Source organism: Ascaphus truei, chromosome 1 (assembly GCF_040206685.1).
Source record: "Ascaphus truei isolate aAscTru1 chromosome 1, aAscTru1.hap1, whole genome shotgun sequence".
NCBI lineage: Eukaryota > Metazoa > Chordata > Amphibia > Anura > Ascaphidae > Ascaphus > Ascaphus truei.
The window spans coordinates 331212501-331228554 of record NC_134483.1 but is presented as its reverse complement, the minus strand read 5'-3'; the positions used below and the strand labels follow the sequence as shown (position 1 = coordinate 331228554).

Sequence of the window (16054 nt, the reverse complement as noted above, 5' to 3'; positions counted from 1 at the left end):
TCCCTGGTTTGGGGATCACTGCTATAGACACTTGTAGCATTTGCCCAGGTATGGGGGCACCCTCCAGAAATGAGTTAAACAATCTAGTCAGGTGAGGGACCAAAATTTTCCGAATTTTTTTGTAATATAAATTTGAGAAGCCATCAGGGCCAGGGGCTTTTGATGGCTTCAGTGCTTTGATTACTTGATTTGCGTGTCCCTTTCCGCTCTGCCCAGTTTGGGCAAGTTCGCTCCCTTTAGACATCAAGCCCGCCAAATCCTCTGGCATCTCCATTTTCTGGTGCGTGCGTTCCACGGCGTGCTTCTGGGTTCCTTGACCGGCTACCGACTTCTCAGGTACGTGCAGGGGTGACATCGCCGTGGAGAACACCGCAATCTTCATCGTGGGTTATATCATTGCTGGGACTACCAGGGGGTCGCCTAGAGCCGGGTAAATCCTTATGTTTCGTCACTTTCAGCATCGAGGGGTAGCAGCGCCATTTTGGAATTAACTCACGCCACAACTGCGGCAACTAAACCAGGGTAACAGTCATTTTATTAGTATATTGAACGGTTGATTATCCCTTCACTCCTTCTCCCCTTCTGATCGCCTTCGGTTCTTTCTAGAGGTGGAGGTTTGCTGCCAGTCTGTGTCTGGCTCTGGGTCTGGGTCCCGTCGGGAAGCGGATGACTGGCCCTCCTCCACCCCTAACTTTCGGAGGAAGTCAGGGCATTCCTCTGGTTCTTTCATGGAGATGGCCGTCCCATTCCTTAGGACCAGCAGGCCGAATGGGAAGGTCCATCGGTATCGGATGGCCCTGTTGCGCAAAATTTTGGTAATTGGCTGCAGTTTCTTGCGCCGGGCCAAGGTTATAGAAGACAAGTCCTGGTACAGCTGCAGGGAGGTCCCTTCAAACTTGCAGGCCCCCTCTCCCCTAGCTGTTTGAAAGATAGCTTCCCGCGTGCGGAAGTAATGCATGCGGGCAATTACATCTCGGGGTTGATCGGAAGCCGCCGGCCTACTCCGGAGGGCCCGGTGGCATCTGTGCATCATTAGCTCCGCCACGGGAGCGTCCGGGAGCAAGGTGGTCATCCACCTGGTAATGAAGTCCACTATTTCTGTTACCTCCTCCGAGATACCGCGTATGAGTATGTTGCTGCGGCGGTCTCGGTTCTCAGCATCTTCTTGCCGGTCCGCAAGCTCTGTGATCTGTGCCTGCAGGTAGGTAGACCGCTTCTCTGATTTTCTGATTGTGGTAGTGACAGCCGCCATCTTATCCTCTAGAGCTCCCGTGCGCTCCCCCAGGCCCTGAACCTCCTTCTTTAATTCCTGGATCTCCGCGCGGAAGAACGTCTTCATGCCGTTGTAGAGGCGATCAAAGTCGCACCTCCGCATGGGTAGCTGCTCCGGTGCTTCCTCCGCGTCCTCTTCATGGTCGGACTCCGAGCCTGCTGCCGATCCTGGCGCCATTTCTGCTCCGGCGCCCCGTGTCGCCGGTCGGCTCAAATATTTCCTCAAATCGCCAGTATTTTTCTTCTTTGAGGACTGCGGGGCCATCTCTGCTGGTTCTCCGACTTGTGTGGGGAAATTGCGCTGAAAAAAGTGGGTTTTATTGCGGGTATCAATGCTTTATTTGGCGGCGGGGGTAAGAGCTCTCAGCTTAAGCGACTACCCACCACACCATCGCGCATGCGCCTCGGTATCCCTGTATCTCACGTGCACGTGCAAGTTCGTGCTCACATGACCATGCGCTTTGGACTACACACGTTTGTTTGTAGCGCGAGCTATGTAGCTCGCTCCGTATCGTGCATTATGGACGAGGCCTTAGTTATAACAGGATATGTTGTCTTATCATTAGAAACAATGAGGCTAGCTACATCTGTAGTTGGCTTCTATGAGGTGCTGTATATGTTGCCGGGTGAGCAGTATTGATTAATACGGCTATCTGACCCATGTTTTGCAGGACACCATTGTTTACAGATACAGTATATTTAAATAAATTGTGTTCTGCATTCATTATTTTGTTGAGACAGGTCACTAAGCTTCTTTGGAGGCCTTTAGTCCTTTCTTATCTCTCCACCACTCGTTAAGGCTCTCTGATTCATTCACAGGGGAAAAGGAAAGACTTACGACATCACGGAGACAGCCTTTGATGTCACAGGGACATACCCCGTTTGCCTTATCTCTGCTTTTCTGTGTTTGGTGACAGTGAGGAACAGTGATCAAGAACAGAAAAAAACATTGAAAGACATACATTGAAAGCTTTCTCCGGGTAGTCAGTACGGTGGCCTGCTGGTACGGGACTGTTTATTCTTAGGCTGCGGCCAGGCTGTGAGCATGTGCGCTGGTGCTCGAGCGCCATGACGTCATGCGCTCTGCTTGGCCGTGCGATTCCTGGCCAGCTAGTTGCGCGCATGTGGGGGGGCGCAGCCATGACGTCACAGAGCTGGTTCACCCTCATTGGGCGAACCGCTCACGTGACGCGCCAGCGAGCTGCAGAAACAAATGTACTTGTCTCTACAAGCAGCTGAGTGCCGTGCGCTCACGGACATGCGCAGTCGCACGCTCACGCTGGCCACACACATTGTTGCAATGTGTTTCATCGCAACGAGTGCGCGCGCTCAGCATCACCCTGGTCGCAGCCTTAGAAGCAACCCAAGTGAGCCTGCATATTGCCAGGCATATCTCTGGGGATAGCAGAGCTGCTCAGAAAGCAGTTGAGTAAATGGCACTGCAGCAGAAGCACCTTGACTGCTACATGCTCTACCAATACATTGCGTTTCAGTGCATTTCATCTTTTATGGATGGGGTTAAGCATTACTGACCAATCTTTTAGATATGGGGTTAAGCAACAAAAACACGTATTAGTAAGGCTCCAACAAAGCATGGCAGATTTATATGTTGTTATACTGTACACCAGAGAGTGTGCTTTAAAGAGCTTGACCAAGTAAAACAAGATGCGCTTAAGTGGATCGTGAGTTTATATCAGACTTAGATACTAGAGTGATAAACCGAGATCCCCAAATTACACGTAGTTTTCTTAGTGGTACATATGATTTATACAGTCATTTCAGAGAGTCTACGAAATAGGTTGGCAAACATTCAATTGAAAGAGTTCAGGAACATTTTAGAACAGTTAAGTTAATTGTTTTAGATTAGCTGTGTCTATCAAAGCAGCCTAGTGAGACAGGGCCGCCAGCTGAATTGTTGTTGCCCAGGACAGACTTGAAGAATGGGGCCCCTGCTAAAGTTATGACATAATCACATTCGGTCTACTTTGCTCCCTCGTGTCTCTCCTTTCCCCCCTAGTGTCTTTCTCTCTCACACCGTGTATGTGATCCCATCTTTTCCCCTCCTCTCATATTTCTCCTTTCCCTCCTCAGGTCTTTCTCTCATCTCCTGCCCCCCAGCATGTTTCTCTCCTCTCTCCCCAAACCTGTCTCTCTCTCTCTCTCCCCCAGCCTGTCCCTCTCTCCTCCTAGCATGTCTTTCATTGTGTTCCTTCTTCCAATGGCTTTTTCGTCTTTACTTCTCTAATTCGTTTCACCCTTATCTATTTATTTCCTTCAATGTCTTTCTCTTCCCCCCTTGACTCTTATTTTTCACTTCATATAACTCTTATTACCTACAAGTTTCCCTCCCCTCCCCCGTCATGTCTTTCTTCCTCCCCACCCCCCAGCATGTTTTTTGCCACCTTCTATCCCCCAACATGTCGCTCTCCTCCCCCTAGCATATATAGCTCCTCTCCCTCATCTCTCTCCCCCCTCCCCAACATGTCTGTCTCTCTCCTCCACCCCCCCCCAAAGACTATCTTTCTCTCCTCCCCCCCAGCCTGTCTCTCTCTCTCCTCCCCCAAACCTATCTTTCCCTCTCCTTTCCCTCCCCCCCCAGCCTGTCTCCTCTCCCCCCCAGCATGCCTTTCTCTCCCCCCCAGCCTATCTTTTCTCTCCCCCGAGCCTATCTTTCCCTCTCCTCTTCCCCCCCAGCCTGTGTCTCCCTCCTCTCCCCCCACCCAAGCCTCTCTCTCCTCTCCCCCCAGCATGTCTTTCTCTCCCCCCAACCTATCTTTTCTCTCCCCCCAGCCTATCTTTTCTCTCCCCCAGCCTATCTTTCCCTCTCCTCTTCCCCCCCCAGCCTGTGTCTCTCTTCTCTCCCCCCCAGCATGTCTTTCTCTCCCCCCCAGCCTATCTTTTCTCTTCCACTCCCCAGCCTGTCTCTCGTCTCACCCCCAGCCTCTCTCATTCTTTCTCTCTATTCTCCCCTCATGTATTTATCTTAGTTCCCCCTCACGTGTTTTTTTCCTCCCTCTTCTCTCACACATGCAATTCTCTTTATTTGAGCCCCATGTTTCTCTTTCTCCCCCTTTTTCTTACCCGTTGACGTGTATACCTCCAAAAACACTTGTTGGGAGATACATGTGAACACTCCTGAGATATCTGGGAAATTAGCCGATATGAATTTGCCGGGTATCTCTGGTATCTCTCTTCTCTCTAGAAAAAGCCCTATTTCCGGGTCCGGGTTCCTCAGTTTTGCAAAATGTTGGCGCAACAAAAACATGTTTTTCATGGCTTGGGGCTCTACAATGTCACATTACATTTGAAAGGTTTTCCACTGAATAAATACATGTTGAATGGGTACTACAGCTTGTAAAAGGTTAAAAGAAATCACTACTCTACCGCCTTATAAATCCCCAGGCGCACACAGACACAACACAGGGGATTTCTTCTTCTGTACAAGTTGACTGTTTTACAGTGCACATTGTTGAGCAATAAGGACCAAAGTAGAGTAGTAAACACTCATATTGCACACTCCAGACAGGCAGTCTGACTGGAGAATATAAACCTTTCTACCATTTCATTACCCTGCATATAAATACATATACATTAGTGATGTACCGAGTACCCGGAAATTACCCAATAATTCACAGTAGCTGAAAAATACTTCAACACTTACCTGCAGCCGGCGACAGAGGAAGACCGGTGAGGAGGACCGCTGCGGATGGGGAGGACGACCGCGGTGACATCGTTGGAGCAGCAGCAGCAGCAGCAGCAGCAGCAGACGTCCTGTTGGCGGTGACAGCAGCAGGGGATGTCTTTGTTCAGCCGGCGAGAGCAGCGAAACACAGCACGCAGCTGATGCTAGTGGGAGCCGGGGAACCATGTGACCGGAGCAGGAGCGTTCAAATTGGAGCTCCTCCTCGGCTGTCCAGTAGGAACGCTGCTTTTCCGGTCACATGGTTCCCCGGCTCCCACCAACATCAGCTGTGTTCCGCTGCTCCCGCCGGCTGAACAAGGACTTCTGCTGATGCCACCGCCACCAGAACGTCTGCTGCTGCTCCCGCGATGTCGCAGCGGTTCTCCTCAACCTCCGCAGCGGTCTTCCTCACCCTGCAGGTAAGTGCCGTCCGGGTAATCGGGTACCCGTCCGGGAAAAATGGTTCATTTTGCCCGGGTACCCGTTACCCGTTTTTCGGAAAATTTAGGAACCGGTACAACACTAATATACATCCAAAATAAACCATTTCCAGATATTATATAGGGGCTCTCCAATAATTCCAGAATTAGGTGATCACTCACGGTGGACACTCTAGTTACGCTGCTGGGCTGAAGGCTACTTACTACTGTACATGATGCCCAAAGAACACATCATGGCCCAGGCAATGGTATACATTATCAGTCTACTTTTTAGTGATAGTATATAGCTCAGGTTGATCATTCGATGGAACACACTTATAACAGAAAGGTTGCTTTCTGTTATTAATCAATTGTATATCTATTTTTATATAGTACCCAGAGTGTACTCAGCGCTTTACAGAGGCAATACAGTACAGGGAATTACAATACAATAAGCACAGCAAAGTTAGACAATAGGAAAAGAAATCCCTGCCCCGGAGAGCTTACAATCTAATCTAATTAATTGGGTTGGAACACGCATTTCTCTTTTTATACAACATTTTCGGCTGCTACCAATAAGTAAGAATAAATCCTATATTTATCGCTTGAGGGAGCAGCCATTCTAGTTTGGTTTTCCAATGCTTTTGTTCAAAGCACAGCTGATTGGTTAATAGCCGTCCTTCTTCCTATAAATGCGTGCTCACTTTGCACAATTTTGCTGCAGCTCTGATATAAATTAACCTTCCTCCTCCTTCTGTGGCACTCTTCTCACCTTTATGGTGGGTCTTTTCATATGCAGCTCTGTATTTGTATTATGGAAGGAACATGAATGACCACCGCTGTTTAACCAATGTTACGTCCCAAGCTCCTTAAAGCGGGCTTCTTTAACTATTGTACCAGTTTATAATAATGTTGTAATATTTCATGTGTGTTTTACTTCATATTATTTTTCACAATCACGATAATGCAGAAAACACCAGCACCTTATAAATAAATGGAAATTAATATTAGACCAATAAACATATTGAGCAAACCTTGCTTTTGTACTCTCCAACAGACCAAAATAATAATAATAATAATAATAATAATAATAATTATGTGTCTTTATTTATATAGCGACATACATCCAGGTACAGTACATAGCGCTTCACAGTAGTAATACACGTGACATAATAATATAACACATAATGGGAATAAGCGCTTCAGGCATGACAGTAATAATAGGAAATGGAGTCCCTGCCCCAAAGAGCTTACAATCTAAGTGGTGATTAGGGAGAACTTACAGAGACTGTAGTAGGGTGTTATGGTAAGTGCGTCTCAAGGTCAGTGCATCTGAGATGTACAGTATCAGCCAGTGGAGCTCCCCATATGCGCCGTTAAAGAGGTGTGTTTTAAGGTAGGTCTTAAAGGTGGATAGAGAGGGTGCTAGTCAAATATTGAGGGGAAGGGCATCCGAGAGATTCGGGGCAGTCAGTGAGAAAGGTTTAAGGTGGGAGAGGGCTTTAGATACAAAGGGGGTAGAGAGAATACATCCTTGAGCAGAACGCAAGAGTCGGGCAGGTGTAGACAGTAGCAAGAAATTAGAGCTGAGATAATAAAATAATCTAAGCATATCAACACAGGTAAGAAAAGAGACCTTTAGGAGCTAGAATTATACAGTATGTAGACGTCAAGTGGTCTATTTACTAAAGTCTTCCGGCTGCAAAATGACTGAGCCAGATTTATCAAAGAAGAAAATCAAATACGTTTCAATGGAAAACAAATTTCCTTAATAAATTTGGTGCCGGGAGACTTTGAAAAAAATGACCCCATCGATATAAAGGTCTTTTTTATTTGTAGCGGACTTATTTGTTAACGCGTTTCACTTTTTTTTCCCCTCTCTTAGGCTTAACAACCATCGTTCATTCTATTCTGATTCCTTCAAGACTTTGACCCAGCCTCTATCACACATCTGTTCTGCCACATAGAAGAAAGCAAGTGAATAATGTCCTACTCTTTTTACACTGAAAGGAACTGCAGAGTGCCTTAAGTGAAAGCTTGACTTGCCCGTACATTGCTCTCTGCAGTAGTTAATGCTTTCAATCCTAAACAAACAAACGGAGGGCATAACTGTTCCCAGCAAGCAATGTATATGCCAGGCAACCTTCCACTGTGTTCAGACACACTATTTTGTGCTATAATTTTTTTAATGCGTGTAATTAAAAATATATATCTATTTTTGTTTGTTTTTCTATGCTGCATATTATAAGCATGTTTTGAGATTTTTTTTTTAAACGGAAGAACTGTATTTTAAGATATAGATATTTTGCCCGTTCTATTTTGTTAAAGCGAGCTGTATATATTGAATACACTTTGGTGTGCTTTTACAGTATTACCTTGTTTTATGCCGATTTGTATCAAGAGGGATTAGTTAACAATTTAATGTCGAGATCCACATATCAGTGTAGAAGAAAAGCTTGTTTGGAAGCTCTGCTCCACTTGTGTCCAATGTTTGATCGTGTCTTTCAGCTGGTGCAGATGTTTAGACCGAGACATTTGCAGATCTGCGTAATTGTTTATTTGTTCAGATAAAAGGGAAATAAAATGACACACAGAACACACAATCAGATACATCTCATTATAACCTGTCATGTTACTTCTCACGGACTCCTCTTATTCACATTCCCAAATCACAAGCTGATTGATGCAGGATGAAAATGCCCCAGTTTAGCTCCAAAATTGTATCATGTATCAAGTGCCACAAACGGAAGGATTGATCCACAAACTGGTGCACGTTGCATCATTTTGTCCCTGGGATTCACTAAGCCTCGATATGGGTTATTGTACAGTGATTTGCCTTGAATGGTAGTTAACGCGAGATCGTTGTGCGATAACCTGTAATCGAGGCTCAGTGAAGCTCTCCCAGTGACCCCGCAGCAGTGTATCAGTGCACTTTACTCCCATTTTGCTTCACTTGCAGCAGTGAGCGGTTTTTGGGGAGTGAATATAAAAGGAGTTGGGGGAAGAGAGATCATGCAATATTATAAGGAGAATAAAAGTTGCACAAATCGGCCAGGTTTAGGCGACGTTAACCTCTGCTCCTAAAATGTAGGAAACAAGCTTTATACCGTATGTCGCTCCATCTTTTGAAGCAAATTGCTTCCTATTGATACATATCCGCCTTAGACTGCTAACTCTTCAAACTGTATTTTCCCTTGTGTCAGATTATGAAATTTTATGGACTGTTAATCCCCAAAAAGATGATCGGTGTGGACATTTACAGCATCATCTTGCCAAACAGAATAGGGCTTAGGTTTCACCACTTAGGTGTAGCTGTTAACCTGAAGTCTTCTAGATGACGTGTTGCATCTGGATATTGCTTATGTGGATTTACAGTTCAGTATTCTCATGGTGGCAATTAACTTAACGCAAAATAACATGTTGTAAGCATTAAAGGAGCCTTCACACCTTTACAAAAAAAAATATATACTTTTCCTTTGCTGATCATTACCTATTTGAATGAATAATCCTGAAAGTAAAAAAGACTGAAGATGCTTCATGAGGAAAAAGCATAACATGCATCTTATTGGGTCACATGCAATAAGAGAGAAATGTTTAGCGACATGTTTGCCTGCGGTGCGTACCTGAGAACTGAATCCAGCTGATGTATGGAACATTCTATTAAAGCAAGTGAAATATGGCACATTCCAAAACAAATTGTGGAAATCAGGTGTGCTCGTTCTAGGCAGTGGTACATTTTATTAGACCAAAGGTACAGCAGTCTGGGCACAAAATGTAAGCACATCAAAAAAGTCGATTTATTAACATGCAGAGGGAAACATTTCTAAATTTGACAGACATCTAAGATGAAAAAGTAGCTTGATCAGGATCAGCCAATGAACACAGGAACTTAAGCGACTCAGATTTAGATTTTTGTGAATGGATTTTCCAATTAATTATTTATTTCCCTTATTATTGGATGTTTTCTCATTGTAACTTCAATATTCTATTTGGGCAATCTGCATTTGAATTCTTGACTGAATTCTCATGCTTTGTGAGCCCTGCAACTCACGAAGGATCACACTCTGCTCCCCTACTGTAGACATTAACTACGAGACCTTATTAACATCGTGTCATTTTAAAGCAACGACCAATGGGATTTTAGAAACTCACCCAGCAAATCCTTGTATGCTGTTATGTTGGTCTAATAAAAGTGGTCACACCCTAAAACACAAGTGTGATTGCATTATGTGCATATTGAACACATACACATCACTACGGACGTTGTGTAGAAAAGAGCATCAATATGTTACCTGCACCCTTTCCACAAAAGTCTGATGTTTATGATGACTTTGAGTGTAACGGTCTATGCTCCCTGTTCTGTTTGCTGTGAAGCCATCTTTTCCTTGTCAGAGAACTTTTCAGCTTCATTTAAATTACAATAAAAAAATTGGCTTCACCGTTTATTGAGATGGGGCTTATGACCTGTTTGACAAGTATTGTTTGGATATAAACAATAGTGCTGATCTGACACTACCCTCCCATTGATTTGAATGGAAGTTTCTGTGTGATGGCGCCCAATCAGCACTCTCACACTTTAATGAATAAATAACCCCCTATGTGCACACCTAGAAGAAACATTATTTCATTGCAAGGGACTGAGCCACTTCTGCTGCACTGATGCTATTAATCTGGTGGAGGTGTCAAAGCTTCATTATAAACACAGGAAGCCAGCACTGGAGAAATGCCACTTTGGCAGATCCACTCCCAAAACTTGACCTTCCTCGGATGCTCCGCAGGTCAAAGCTAGGGCGCTTAAACGTTTATTTTAGAAAAAGTTTATTTTCAATTCACTGGAGCAATACAGATTGGCCTTCCCAAACGGACACGGACACAAAGTAGTAAAAATACAAGGACTAGTAACCAAACGTCATTTCTTGTGTGATTTTTCTATTAACAAAACAGAGCGACCGCGCAACTTACCGTCCAAAGAAATATATGTAATGTTGTCCATGCACATTTTGTAGACTAATTAACCCTTCCAGCCCAGGTGGGATTTCTAGTATGGGTTTGGTAGAGAAATAAATGCTGTGCTGATTCAATGTTTTTATATGCTATTTAAAAAAGTTTTTATGGTACTATAAACTCTAGAAATATTTTAATAGAAACTTATAAATGATTGTTTTGTCTTACACCTTTATTCAATATGCTGGGAAGCCTCTCCCCAGTGCTGGAGAAGCGTTCAACTGCATTCAAACAAATGGGGCTCCAATCTTCCCCAGCAGGGGGACCTGGCTTCATAGCATATTGAATAAGGCCTTTGTAAAGCAAATGGGAAGCAGTTACAGTATTGTTCCCAAATGTGAAGTCAAGTCTCAAATGCCAGTACAATGTTTTTGCAGAGTTTTATGTATTGTGAACAGTGTTGAAACAATATGCTTTTAACATGAGAATGTTACATGAATCTGCTGGGTCCAACCAGACTATTATTGTTGCAACTACTACGTTGATGGTTTTATTTTTTTTTAGTTGGTTACTTACCTCTCGTAACTATAATATCTAATGGCTTTCTATGCAATATGAAACAGAAAAGAAACTCATGAGTGTATTTGCGTGTCTTCCACAGGTCCCCTAAATGGAGCTCATTGTCACGTCACACAGTGATTACACTGCAGACAAGGCCCAACACCATGCAAATCATTGAGACTCTGTCACCCTACCCATTTTTTAAAGGCACAGTTCTCCCAACTCTTTCCCATTTGTATATGGATGGGAAGCAGGGGGTTCTCGGAGTTGAACATTTTTATTTTCAGCGCTGGGGACCCCCTGGTTCTCGTGATACTTACCACTGAAGGAAACACCAATTACCATCCCCTGCATGAGAAACAAACTAGAGGCTTATGTCTTCCGCACGTCACGAGCCAATAGGATGCAGCGTCTCCCCCTTCTCACCATTTAAATAAAATGTGAGGGTCCAGGGGAGGAACACATGGATATTTGTGTTGCCTGCTAACTTACATCGTTTGTACAGCAAACTTGGGTTAAGGAAGTGCAGAACCAGAAAACCATATAAACCTAGATATTTCATCCATTTCTGATCATCAGTTTGAGCTCGGTTAATGATGGTGTTATTGTCAAGCTGGTTGTGGTTGCAAATCAGACACAAGACATATGGAGACTTGTGGAAGACATGTCCATGCGTTTATGATTTATTATTGACCCTCCATAACTTTGTGTCGAGTTTGCTATGTTTCGAAAATCAAATGCATGGGCAAAGAAGAGAACAGGAAACAGGGTGCTTGTACTCCTCACAAGTCCCACTTTACTCCGTAAAACATCCGTATTAACCCAGCGACTCAGTAAAAGTGTTGTGAAGCCAACGTTTCAGTAGCACAACCGAGAACCTCATCATACAGTAGCTCATTGTACCACATACTGCAGGATTGGCGAACTCCAGTCCTCAAGGGCCACTGACAGGTCCGGTTTTAAGGATATCCCTGCTTCATTGACTGAGCCACCGGTGCTGAAGCAGGGATTGCCTTACAACCTGACCTGTTGGTGGCCCTTGAGGACTGGAGTTGGCCACTCCTGACATATAGCAAGAAAAAGGGGAAACAATGCTGATTTGTTTATGTTTTACTTCTTGAAGCAGAAATCCCACTGCCTCGTTCTTTGTTTTTTTTTAAATAATTTGAACCGAGGGGTCCTACGGAGCTGAACTGCTCCATTTTAAGCTCCAAGATTCCCGCCCTTTCTCAAGAAACTCATCGGTTAAGTTTCCGGTGTTTTTGCTCCCAAAAAGGGGAATGGATAGGCGCCAAATCCTGTGGGTCTTGAGAGCCAATAGGAAGCCGCAAGATCATATTAAGAATAGCGTTGCGGCTTCCTATTGGATGACTGCAGGCCGCCACCTTTGAAAATCCATGAAGGAACATCGGCAACTCAGATGGTAAATTTCTCAGGAAGCAGGGGGTCCCAGGAGCTACAAATAATGTGATTCAGCTTTGAAGACCCTCTAGTTCGAATTCTGTGAGGGAAAAAAAGGATATACATAAAATGTAGGATTGCTGCTTTGAACTCCTGGTCATTCAGGAGGGGGAAAAAAGTTATCCTGTTGATGCAAGTTCAGATTAAAACCAGAGGCCGAAGTGTTATGGTGATGCTAAAGGTTTGTGGTACCCCTATTTTATTTTTTTGTAGTTCCAAACCTGTGATACTGCTAGTTTTTAATATACACATTTATAGTTCAACTTTATTTTTTAAAGAAAAGGTGGATTTATAACAAGGAGCCTTTTCCCTTTCTGTATTATATCCTATAATAAGCCCCAAAGAGCTCTGCTCCTTTGTTTAGCGGTTCTAGAATTTCTTGTAGTCATACAGAGCATCACGACTTCCATATGCTACTCGGACAACCGATTAAAACTCACTGACATTTTACGTTATGCTACTCCTCCATATGCAATATTTAACCCTTCCTTACGGAGGTGCTTCGCATTGTATTTGCATTGCAAGCAACTCCACTGCAGGGTGAGGGCAGAGTATCAATGGAATGATTAGCACTGAAGTTGTGTAATGCTGAAGACTCGAAACACTTTTGCCGCGGTAGAGGGCAAATTATTTACCAGCAATGATGTATAGGCCATTTCAGCATTGAAGATGTTATAATGTAGGAAGGTATACTTCATATATTATACACTTCTCCACAGCCACCAAATTCCAGAGCTTAACTCAAGGTAGGAAAGGTTAGTGTAACCTACGTCTTATATGATAAGAGGGTCTCTCGCTGCATGCAAAGAGAGTATACTGTAGCTTAGTTCAACCTTTCTGACTACTGGGCATACAACACATTAGACACCCTGTAATTGCATATGAACCATTGTGAAATTCACATGGTTCGGTCACCGACCAGGATCTTATTAATGCTTATGCTAATAATGGTCATATCATCACATACCATTTTTCATACAATAAGTTTAATTGTGTGATACGGAAAAAAAAAAACTGAGCAGCACGGTCATCATTCCAAAGCATGTTCAACATCATTATTACTTATCAAAGTGCGCAAACGTTTGATTAAAAAGTGATTGAAAGGGAAACAGTTTTTAATGATGAATGTTAATAGGCTGAATGTATTACTTGGATGTGGAAACGACAAAGAATTTATATAACTTTACTCAAATGTAATGTGTTGGCCATAAGAAAATATTAGGGTTCAGCACGCATTTCTCAATTTGTAACTAGATAATAATGCTGAACAACCAGAGGACAGACTGAACATACAAAACAAGGGAATGGATGTATAGCTAATTGTTTTATTTTTGTTTTGTGTTTGATAATGTATGCAGAAATACAAATTGTTTATGAAGCTTTTAGAGATGTTTAAAGGTACTTTTCTATTGTATTTTTTTTTTTTTTTTTTACAATAAAAAAATATTGTATCGCTGTTTCTATTTATTTCTGTATTTGGGGAATTCATTTTGTTATTGTCGAGTTTCATAGATCACTTCACAGTTAGAGGGATTAAAATATGACATAAAGCAACACGTTTCTACTGTACGTATTCAATGTTGCCAACACTAAGAATTGCCATTAATATCCCCATCTATTTGGACAGTCTCCTTGACTCCCTCCCGAAGGTAATTTTCTTCATGGGGAAGCTATATATGTGCTCATTGTACTTCAGCACCAACATGATGGGCAAGTTACCTAACTTTTTATATATTAACGTAGACCAGCGGTGCGCAAACTTCGGCGACACGTCATTTAATGCCAGAGAGCAGGGAAGAGAGAGGGGGCAGTTAGGGAGGGAAGCAGGCAGGGGGCGCAGCATGGAAAGATTGCACACCCCGACGTAGACAAGGGATCTCTTCATGATGCTTAATTAATGGGATTAGTCTCCATTAATGTACAGATGTACCGGATACATAAAATATTGTTTTGCAAAATGTACACGTTATGTGCAGATCTGTACAGCACGTTTTGGGTTATTTGATGTAGGCTAACACACTTACACTTTTCTGAGAATCATTGTGTAATACAAGTCCATAGTATTCAATGAGATATTACAGAAATCACACTTTAGTGACTCCCCTTAAAAAAAAGATTTTTATTGTTTTATGAATGAATAGCATTTTTTATTTTTTTTTTAAACAACATTTTATCATATATGCTTAAAGTGGTTTCAGGATAGAAGACATTTAATTGCAGTATTTCACATTCTGCGGTTATTTTCCACATGCACAGATGTGGAAAAGCGGGTCTAGAATGTATGAAGATACAGTGTATTGCTTTGATCACACTATTATTCTTCCATCGTTTATACAAGCCATAATCATTACATAAAGCAAAGGGAAACAAGACAAACTACCCTTGCATTGTAGCCACGGTGGTTTACCTGAGATTTTTATACAATATACATAGTAAACACTATTAATGACTGGTGGTTATTGAAGCAATCCTGCCTAGGGGCCCGAGTTTGTAGCCATGCTGCTCCCACTCTCTGGCACAGGCTGCCTAGTACAGTTCGAGCGGCCCCCTCTCTGGGAATTTATAAAAACAGGCTCAAGACCTACCTGTTTACCCAGGCATTTAGTTAACCACAATATGTACGGCAGTACCGTACCAACTTGTACAGTATCTCTTTTATAACTGTACATTTTTCTTTTTTTGTAACTGAAGTGCTTTTAGTCCCATTGGGAGCAAAACACTATATAAATAAAATTATTATAGGACAAAGTGTATTAATGGCAGTGACATATTTAAGGGGTTGTATCTTGGTGACTGATTATTCCTTAACAAAATCTGACACCTATAGTATAAATACATCTTCCAAGTTCGTTTCTGAGCTGAAACGCGAGAAGGGTTTTTGATTTCCCTTTTGTGTGTTGTCACTGTGTGTTCAGCAAGTGCTTGTACAGCCAGAGCCCCTCCACTCCAACCTCAGATGGCAGAATACACCTTAATGCCCAGGGGTGGGCAACCTATTTTTCAATGTAGCCACAGGTGTGGCGAATTAGAAGTGAAAATAGCCACACCATGTAAGAATTGAGGTATTATGTTTCGCATGCGAAAATTTGAAACAACACACACTGTTTGAACAAGTTTATAAATTCTCCCACCGCAACCCCACTCCTCCTCTCACCCCCCTCTTCATCCTCCTCTCACGCCACCACCACTACCGTCCTCATCATCATCACCTCACCCCCTCATCACCATCTCATTTAACCCCCATCATCATCATCATCATCTCCCCCCAGCACCCTAGATCTCCCCTAGTCCCTTTCAGAAGTCCCCCTCATCATCAAGCACTCCCCCCCCCCCCGTCCTATGCGTAGGGCACATAACACGCAGGGTATAGGGCAGGGGAACTGTGGCGGAGGGAGGGGGTAACTCCGCAGCAGCAGTGGGGGCATTGTGGGTGCCGGTGTGGGCAGGCTTGGTGCAGTTCTGGGGGAGGGGAGTGGTCTGGGCAGCATGTGAGGGGATGATGAGGGCTGCACGAGAGGGGAGGGTCAGGGCAGCGCGAGAGGGGAGGGTCAGGGCAGCGTGAGAGGGGAGGGTCAGGGCAGCGCGAGTGGGGAGGGTCAGGGCAGCGCGAGAGGGGAGGGTCAGAGCAGCGCGAGAGGGGAGGGTCAGGGCAGCGCGAGAGGGGAGGGTCAGGGCAGCGCGGGAGGGGAGGGTCAGGGCAGCACAAGAGGGGAGG

The 16054-nt window shown here is 43.9% G+C and overlaps 1 protein-coding gene across 3 annotated transcripts in view; it reads left to right on the top strand.

The window, feature by feature from the left end:
• The window catches only part of RBPMS (RNA binding protein, mRNA processing factor), a 225687-nt gene extending 211892 nt beyond the window's left edge, over nucleotides 1-13795 (top strand). For all 3 annotated transcript variants that reach the window (XM_075607477.1, XM_075607453.1, XM_075607469.1), the window contains one exon: nucleotides 7259-13795. The gene's annotated coding sequence lies outside the window, so the exon portion shown is untranslated. The remainder of the gene's footprint in view (nucleotides 1-7258) is intronic.
• Nucleotides 13796-16054: the final 2259 nt, after the last annotated feature.